General features: G+C 40.7%; 1 pseudogene; it reads left to right on the forward strand.

The window, feature by feature from the left end:
* Positions 1-5,925: 5,925 nt before the first annotated feature.
* LOC139469815 (tripartite motif-containing protein 2-like) lies at positions 5,926-9,588 on the forward strand (annotated as a pseudogene).
* The last annotated feature ends 496 nt before the right edge of the window (positions 9,589-10,084 follow it).

The following is a 10,084-nucleotide window of genomic DNA, read 5'->3' on the forward strand; positions in this document are numbered from 1 at the left end:
TTGTAAGATTATGTATGCCTTTAGAAAGTAAGTTTATTTCATGTGAGTAGCTAACAATCTTTACTGTTTGACTTGTACCTAATCTTTCCTTTCTTTCTCTTTTTTTGATTTAAGGTGTTACAAACCCAAGTTCAACATCAATGTTTATACTGTATACACCATGTGCATATAACATGATGCAGATTGCAGCCTGAGTGTAATAAACTTCAGTTCAGTCGATATATTGTCAAAGTGGTGTTTTAGCTTCTCTTATTTTACTACTGTATCCTTTATAATGTCGTCCATTGATACAATTAGCGGATAGTAATAAAACTGTGAACTTTTACCACGTATTCAATAATTACTTTATTCTTGTTAAGTTACACCCTGGTCCCAGGAGCAAAGCGCCGTGACACTGAGCAACATAGGGTGGCGCATACTGAGTTCTGAAGGGTACTAACTGTAATAATTAAATGGATCTTCTTGGTCATCTAGACCACCCGTACCTCCTCTCATCCTTTACTACCACCTTGCGTGTCTGCACAAAGTATGTTTTTCATTTTCGTCACACGATAGTCGTATGATCTCAAGATGTGTAGGGTATTCAATCATAAAATAACTCCTTCTTGAGTTAATGTGTTCAGGAATACCTTGTGTACCTAAACGGTAGGGTTCGGATTATATCCAGTGTTGGTTGTTATAGCTGCAGTCACGACATGTATACAAACATTAATACATACTTGATAAACTACGTCAGTAATCGTTCAACCAATCGACACCACTGTGGGGTGTTAGGACTTCCTGGTCGATATGGTAAAGTGTCAAGGACAAGTTTTTCAAAATGATAAAATGATTTAGAGGAAGATAAACTCTGATAAACACACTATTGACCGTCAATTGTCAACTTCACAGATCCCACATTGCACTGGAGATAACATGGACGATTTCATGGATTACATTCAGGACATGTGTGCTGACATGATCATTAATGTCACAAACTGAATGCCAATGCGTCAATAATGTGTATGGCCTCCACGTGTAAACATACAGGCGTGTATTCGTCGGACATAGTTCATTAGACGCTCATGTCATCATCAGGAATTGCCCTACATTCTTCTCGAAGTCCTTGCCCATCTTATTTCTGTTCATAGGGACCGACTCCGTGGTCGCCCGGAGAGCGGAAGGTCCGGGGTTCGATCCTCGACCGCGTCATACCAAAATACGTTTAAAGATGGTACTTGTTGTTACCCTGTCTGGCGCTCGGCATTATGGGGCTAAAACAAGGACTGGTCGGCTCGGAGTCCGTATACTGTGTCTGAGTGGGGTATTAATGTTAAACTGCGGCATGGTATCTCAGTGAGCTAGTACTATAAATCGGCATCAGTCCGGACTAGTACAAGCAGCCACATAAACACACACACGTACATGCACGTCGCTATATGAGTGCAATTATCTTGGACGCGACGTTGAACCCAATTTCACCTCACCTCACCTGATAAACTACGTCAGTAATCGTTCAACCAATCGACACCACTGTGGCGTGTTGGGACTTCTTTGTCGATATGGTTAAGTGTCAAGGACAAGTTTGTCAAAATGAAAAAATGATTTAGAGGTAGATAAACACACTATTGACCGGCAGTTGTCAACATCACAGATCCCACATAGCACTGGGGATAACCTGGACAATTTCATAGATTACATTCGGACATGTGTGCTGACATGATCCCAAAATGAATGCCAATGCGTCAATAATGTGTATGGCCTCGGACATAGTTCGTTAGACGTTTATGTCGTCATCGGGAATTAACCTACATTCTTCCCCAAGTCCTTGCCCATCTAATTTCTGTTCATGGGAGGATTGGGACGGCGTTATTGGTTCTGCTCAAATGATCTCAAAGATGTTCTATCGGTGACTAGTCTTGTGAAAGGGCTTGCCATGGCAAAACATTGAGGATGTTCGTGGTCAGAAGCTGTTGCACAACATTGTCCTATTTCAACAAGACTTGCAAGAATGGTAACACGACGGGACATGACACGAAGTCAATGTATTAAAATTTCCATCAATAACGACCGGTTGTATTCTCTGTCGACCACATATACATGTACCACTCCAAACCATCACCATACCAAAACGCTACAGTTAAGCGGCAACAGGGGTTCGTTCCTTCTCCCTTTCGTCGGTAGATCCGTGTTCTCCCGTCGGCTCTACACGACGGGTCAAAACACGAGGTCAATAACGACCGGTTGTGTTTTCTGTCGACCACATATACATGTACCACTCCACACCATCACTATGCCAAAGAGGCCACAGGAGTTCGTTCTTTCTCCCTGTCGTCAGTAGATCCGTGTTCTCCCGTCGGCTCTCAAAAGCTGGAACCTGAAACTAACACACGTTGCCAGTTACGACATTACCAACTTTGAAGTTACAGTATCAGGTGCACTGTACGAAAAACATTCATGGCATAATATATAACACCCCATTCTTGGCCATAACAGGTAACTCTAGGATAGGGTGGTGGGGCTATGTTTCACGGCTGAGCGCATGACCCAATAGAGTTTTTTGTTGAACAGATGGAACTGCTTAGAGGCCAAAAATATGTTGATGGAAATTGGCTTGCTGTGGCGTTAATCAACATTCACTAACTCAGTATATCTAAAACGTCAACACCAGAGAATAACGAGTCTAGATTATCTGCCATTCAGATTCCATGGGGCGTAAAAGTCAAAATAGCTGTGAAAAATATATGAATGGATCACTGAACACCATTGCCTGACGCCGCACATCAGTATTCCTTCCACGACAATCCTATTCCATTATATAAAAGAAGAAACACACGAGCAAACATGAAATAATAATTACCGTATTCGACGTAATACGCGATCAGGGCGCTCTCAAAATTAGAAATAGGGGGCTCTTATTAGAATATTATTTTGGTGACAAAAAAGAGTTGAAAGATAAATTTCGTGGTTGATGCTGACAGCCTGAAATGTTTATATACGACAGATATATTTCTCCAGAATTTAATTGGCCATATTTGAGGGTGCATATTACACACGAGTGCGTATTATTCACGAATAAATAGGTCTTGTGTACATTGATCAATCGGTAGGGGTGTTAATTGGGATCGTTCACTAGCCAATATATTTTATTTAGCAAATATCGCCGTGGGCGCTTATTAGATCGGGGCGCTTATTACGTCGAATACGGTTAATGTCAGAGAGGTGGAACATTACTGGCAATGACGTGAAACAGCATTACACACTCACACCCCTATCACATCATCCTAGCGTAATATGTCATCACTGTTAAAAGGGAGACTAGGTTTCACATTCCAGACACCATTATCAATCTTAGAAATTGGAGTATGTGTCATGAATCATTTATTTGTTTGTTTGTTTGTTTGTTGTTTAACGCCGCACCTAGCAATATTCCACCTATATGACGGCGGTCTGTAAATAATCTAATGTGGACCAGACAATCTAGTGATTGACATCATGAGCATCGATTCACGCAATTGGGATACGATGACATTCATCAACCAAGTCACCGAGCCTGACCACCCGATCCCGTTAGTCGCCTCTTATAAGCATATAGTCGCCTTTCATGACACGCATGGGTTGCTGAAGACCTATTCTACCCCGGCACTTCACGGTTTTATTGTGAAATTAGTGTAATCATTAACGTTTAGGGTGAGGTATCATATAATTATTGTGACATACAAAGTGGACTGCCAATTTGAACGGGCACTGTGTCCCGATCTCAAACGTGTCTTCACTGGTATCACACACTCAACGATCACTGTAGGGCCACGTGGGGTGTGAAGATGGTATGAAATTGAAGTGAGGCACCCGTTGGGGGCTGCAAGAGGCTTAAAATATTTCACAGTACATACAGCATAAATAGGTAAAAAAAAAAGAGTTTAACATAATAAATATAATACCGACCACTAGCCATATAAAAGATATTTTCTTCGTTTGAGAATAAAATGCAGTTTTGGCTGTAAAACATACTTAATAATTAAAAAGTAAAATAAGCTTATCAGTATCACTTAACTCTAGGAAGTTGGGATAGCTAAAACTGACCTTTTCGAATTAACTTTCACGCAAATCATCGTACAAGGAAAATCCAGCAATACATGACGTTCATCCTAAATTCTTTTATTACACTGAAAACGCTCTTTCATTCACATTCATATTCATATGTCTGCCTGTTTCCAACTATAGAGGAGCAGTAACTGATCTAAATTTGGAAAAGGAAGAGCTTTAAGAACGAGACATATGTATACTTACATAACTGTTACAACCATACACATTTTTAAACATTATATACGTATGTAATATATTTCCACCCGTTCTTCCGCCAGGCTTGAATAACAGTTCAATCCAATCAGACACATACTTTCCCAAGGACATATCCTGCACACGTGCATCTACACTTTTAACGCTTACATTCTCTGAAATACTCAAACCCATGGCCAATTTGTTCAGCTTTGCCCTCATACGAAAATTCCAATTTTGCACTCGTCCATACGCATACCGTTCAGATCACATAAACACACTATTTTAATCTAAAGAACGTTTTAGTAAAACGCCAATACTGTCTAACAAGACACATCCACTGTCTAACTATCGCTGGAATTCATCCCATATCTCCATTAATGACAACATTTGGAACATATTTACCCAACCCTAAGACAAATCCCAAAGCACGATGGTGAACGGCATTTACAGAAGGAATGTAACGATGACCCCAGATAGATGCCCAACAACTCAGGACTGACCAAACCATCTTATCATTTCACTTGGAATAAGTAGAGGAGTGCATACCTCCAATTGCCTCATATTTACAGATAGGAGGATCTAAGGCTCTGTTACCCGATTTAGCTACTGCTTTTGCCCAAACAACTGATTTCCCGATTTCTGATTTTTGTATACATAATCCCCTACTGGGCGTCGTGCGAATGTTCCAAATAAGCCATACGGGTGTCTTGGATAATCCGGAACAAGATGGGGTCGTCTCAGAAGCATAGAGTAAATAATTCAAGGTTCACCAAATTTAGATGCGTTGTCACATAGCCTACACGAGCGTATTCATTGACATACACCACAGTTTATTTTCTTTATTTGTTTTTACAATATCCATATACAAATACACACTCAAATTTTCAAGGTGTATTTAGTTACCTAGTTCGTCATAGAACTGTCAATAAACATGTCCTTTATAATGTTCAGAGTGTTCAGGTAGCTTGATGTGCGTTCTAAACTGGTGGCTTATATAAATAAAAGCAACAAAACCCTTTCCATATTCATAAGCATATTCCATATTCAACGATGTACGATTCAGACCTCATCAGCATGTGTTTATAAATCATTATCAAATGGTGATGAAATCAGGCATTCGTTAAAAAAAGAATCAGCGTATCCTGCCCCGCCGATGGCCCCCGTCGCAAACACATGGAAAATACAAAGTCAAATGTTCACCTGAAAAACTGCACTCTCAATGATGCGTCAAATCTGGAAATGTCCTTTACATGTCTTTTATACATTTTTTAAAAAGTTTTGCTGAGGCATTGCATGTTTTAGACTTGATCAAACAACTTTTGAGTAAAAAACAGTGTTAAAAATATTTATGTAACTTTACATATTGCTTGTAACTGAGAAACATTTGGTTTTGAATGGAATAGTAAACTTTTGAGAGAAATGTTAATGAAATCTTATTTCAATAATAACATATCCAAAAATAATAAATGAAACGTACAATTCGTCGTTTTGTGTTCACAGTTATCTTATTTACAAAGAAATATATTCGTTACAACAGTGATAATTGCCGTTCTAAGTTTCAGTAGGGAAAAATATACGGCAGATTGGTGACTCGATCCTTGATCGGATATCTTTATCAGAATTGTTTGCCCAACTTCAAGTGTCAGGTGTGGCTTCGTAGTTACCTCCCTTGGGTGTATCAGGGAGCAAGGTCCTTCCTAGCGCGTGACAACTTCGTTTCATATCGGTATTGAGAGCTCCGCGGATGGAGCTTTATATGGGCGGTGTGTGTCAATGTGGGGAAGTTTCGCGGACGATGTTCCCAAACTGGTCAAGACGGAGAATCAGTCAACAGATGAAGTAGTATTGAAAACATCACCTGTGGGTTGAGGGTATGTATTCTGTTGTGTATTAAACAGTGTACTGTGTTTGTCTTGATTCATGATTGTTGTCAGTCTAGACGCAAGTGAGACTCTATGTCTTCAGCTGAAGAGAAACCGAAAGTAGAAATACACTGCTGAGGAACAGTTCTTGTAGACGTCGGTAATGTAAGAAGTTGACACCAAAGTGACTACATGTACATACTTATGTTTACTTTGTTAATGCATATTAAATAACAATAATTCAGAATCATACATTTCCTCATTCAGTTTCTGTAAATAGGACAGATATTGTTATTATGATGTAGGCTACTACTATATGTAGGATGTCAGATGCCCTACACAAACGTGTTACATTTGTTAAAGAGTGGGTTGTGGGGTCATTTATACTAGTATATGTTGTCTTTCTACACGTGCATGTACATGTATGTAGTAATAGACTTGAACTATTCCATAGACGGAAATAATCAAATCCAACCAGGAAATAGCTGTCACACCCATCTGTTTGTACATACTGTAACCTCAATGTAAAGAGAGTAACAACAGTTGCATGTACGACATGTTGTCATGTCATCAGCATTATGAAGAATGTGAAATTAAATACGGAACATACATACGGCCGGAATATATAAACCCACTTGACTGTTTGTTTGAATTGCTATAGACCTGTATATGTTATGTGAGGGAAGTACCTCCGAAGTCATTTTTCCTGAAAAACAAAATATGATTTGTGTGATATCAGTATTTTAGTATTATATTTGTATGAGGCTATCAGCACACATTAAACAAAGTCTTACTGTAGCAAAAGAAAGAACGATGAGGTATACACAACTGGAGAGATAAGAGACAGCCTCAAGTAACAATAGGCAGGTCACATTAGCGGGCTTGGAATTCAGCAACTGCTAATATTAACATCACCAGAAGACAGGACGTTGTCCTTGTCTTATCTCTTTATAAGACTAGTAGGAGCCTTTACAGAACTTGAACTATTCAAATTGTAAGACATGTTCCAGTTATGGTGACACAAATCTAGAAAGTACTACACACATGGCATGTGTGGATATTTCATGTTTTTCAGATGGCGACATCCCAGATGGAGAAAGTGAGAGAATTCCTCACCTGTGTGATCTGCCAGGAACTGTACACAGACCCCTGTACACTGAGGTGTGATCATACATTCTGCAGGAAATGTGTCACAGGATACATCCAAACCAGACCAGATGCTATACAGTCCAAGACGATCCCCTGTGCCTTCTGTCGACAAGATACCAAGGTCCCCCACCCCAGCCGGCCAGTGGAGGAGTGGGCGGGGCAGATCAAACCCAGCATTATTATACAGGGTCTGATCTACACACAGGAATCTGCTACCACAACGGCAGGTGCGACAACGTCTTTGTTAATCCACACAATAAGCTAGTGGAAATAATAATAATGACTGTGGAGGTTATAATAAAGTAATCTGTAGACATATAAAGAGAGTTCTCTCTCATGTAAGTGCTTGGGGTGATTATGAAATGGGTTTAATGGAATAATCTTCCCTTTCCTCACATTAATTGTAATATGTTACATGTTAATAAGATGTCTGTTGTAGTATAATTCGAGGTATTTTGTTATATTATTACATGCTAATGTAATATGAAGGACACATATACGCTCTTGACGATTTCATTCGCAGCTGATGACACCAACAAAAACGGCTCCTTGTGTGACGGAATAGGGGAGACAACTCCGGGGACCTCCTGGTGTCCTGAATGTGAAGAGACCCTCTGTGGTAGATGTGCCAAAATACACCGTATTAGCTCTCGTGACCATGGATTGTGTGACTTGTCTGGAGAGGTCAAGGTTAAGAAGAGGCGCAAGGTCATGTGTCAGGAACACAGGTCTGAGAAAGTCAAATATCTCTGTCTGGACTGCAACAAGTCACTGTGTCAGTCATGCTGTGTGGTCTACCACAGGAAATGTGACTCTGTCGTCACAATTAGCTCTCAGATGACGAGGATAAAGCTTGGGTTATCTCGTAAAGTCAATGGTCTGAAGAAAAAGCTTTTTGGTAAAACCAAAAAGATAGAAAAACAAAAATCAAGAGTAAGTGAAATTAAAGCCAATAAAGCGTCCGTAACAGAACACATCAGATCAACTACTAACAGACTCGTCGAACACATCAAGCACAAGGAAAAGAAGCGGTTAGATGAATTGGATGCAAACACAGATACTCATATTTCCAGGTTCGCGCAGCTATAAAGCTTGAAGAGATTGAGATGCAGATGTACAGACAACATTGTGAGTTCATTGACCAGGCCTTGATATCAGACTGTGAGATGGACCTGTATGACGCGTATCAGGCCTGGGAGTCGGGGGCTGTAGAGTTGGAGGATCTCAGGGACACAGACACAGCAGACACACGGAGAATAGATGACATCAGGTTTACACCTGACACTGACAACGTCCAGCACATCCTAGATGACCTACAGCTGGGGAAGATTGACGTCACATATCAGACTGGACACTGCCTGAAATCTTATCCGGTTATGGTTGACACGACTGACGGCAGGGTGGAGGGAGATCTGGGGAAACCTGATCTACGTGACGTCACAGTCCTAGTTGTAAATTGTATACAGGCGTGTGTTGTCACTGACTTCAATAACACGTGTGTGAAGTCTTTCTATACTAGAAACAATCAAGCATGTCATAGTAGACTTCCCCTGGTTAACTCTCCATGGGGTGCAACACAGTTGAAGGAGAACGAGGTGATGGTTGTTGTCCCTGACTACAGTCAGATTGTAACAGTAGAAGTGACCCCTGACCTGGTGCTGCTCTCAACCATCAGAACAAGCAGGTGGTACTACAGTCTCGCTGTTCTCGAGTCCTTCATCTCTAGCAGCAGGTACATATCACTGTGTTGATATCCTGGACATGGCGGGACACGTGCTGAGGTCAGTCGACAATCAGATACAGTTTACACGCCCCTTCTGCATGTGTGTCAACAGCAAGGGCAACATACTCGTGTCTGACTGTGAGAAGAAGTCTGTGACATGTCTCACGTCAGAGGGTGATGTTGTGTGGAGATACGCCCCTACCGGAGACAGAGCACTCAGCTACCCTTGTGTCATCACAACTACCAGCACAGGGGACATCCTGCTTGCAGACAGGTACACCAACAAGGTGATACAGCTGACAGAGTCGGGGGAGTATGTCAGTGATGTTCTCACTTCACAGGATAGTGTGCCCTCTCCACGAGGTCTTTGGTCGGACAATCATGGCTCCATATTTGTGACTGGCAATGGGAAGATCAAGGAATTTATCAACACATAGGGACTGAATGCATATGGAGACCTCTCTAACTGCTTGTTCGTTACATCCGCCTGTCATTATTACCCCCATACACATCCCACCTCGATAGATGAAATATGTACACATGATAAATAATATGAATTTCGAAATCAGATACAATTCATGGACGACCGTCAAATAAATCAATAACCTAACACTCTTGTTTGATTGTTGTTTTGTTGGATGTTGCCTGTGATAAGTACTATATATGTATCTGCATGACAAGTCAAACTCGTAAAATGGTTTCGTCGTGACATATCTGAATGTTTTAAAGTATTCCACCAATTAGGGATTCGGCCTTACAAATTCGACCCTGAATCAAATGATATGAACCGACAAACTACTTTATGTTCAGTATAGCTGTAAGTGTAAAATATTTCATTACAATTCTGAATTAACCCTTTACAATATGGGACACTCACATGAAACCTACGATTGTGGATTCGAATCCCCGATTTGCACTGGTGATGTTTCTTGGTTTCTCTGCTCCGCACCATATCCGTGTTCGTGGATTTCACCAAAGTAGTAAACGTCCAAGACCTACATCACTTCAGTTCTCCTCCAACGTCAAACTGACACTCCGTAATACACAATGAGACACTATTCACAGTGGTGTTAAACTTAACTCACTCATT

This window comes from Haliotis cracherodii, unplaced genomic scaffold (genome assembly GCF_022045235.1).
Source record: "Haliotis cracherodii isolate W230 unplaced genomic scaffold, xgHalCrac1.p SCAF_2, whole genome shotgun sequence".
Lineage (NCBI taxonomy): Eukaryota > Metazoa > Mollusca > Gastropoda > Lepetellida > Haliotidae > Haliotis > Haliotis cracherodii.